Source organism: Penaeus monodon, chromosome 28, assembly GCF_015228065.2.
Source record: "Penaeus monodon isolate SGIC_2016 chromosome 28, NSTDA_Pmon_1, whole genome shotgun sequence".
Classification (NCBI taxonomy): Eukaryota; Metazoa; Arthropoda; class Malacostraca; order Decapoda; family Penaeidae; genus Penaeus; species Penaeus monodon.
In genome coordinates this window covers 33,741,344-33,741,547 of record NC_051413.1, presented here as the reverse complement: position 1 = coordinate 33,741,547, position 204 = coordinate 33,741,344, and positions in this window count along the sequence as shown.

The window sequence follows — 204 nt, the reverse complement described above, 5'->3', positions numbered from 1 at the left end:
GTCGTAGGGGAGAAGGAAAAAGAGAGAGAAAGAGATGGTAAGGAAAGAATTGAGAGAAAGGGGGAAAGGGGAATGAAGGGCGCCGGAAAAGAGACAGAAGGAAAGAGAAAGGGGAGAGGGGTGGAGGGAGAGAGAAAGGGGGAGGTACATACCATTATGGAACCTTCTCTTCAACCAAAACAAATGCCCTTTATATTTATGTGT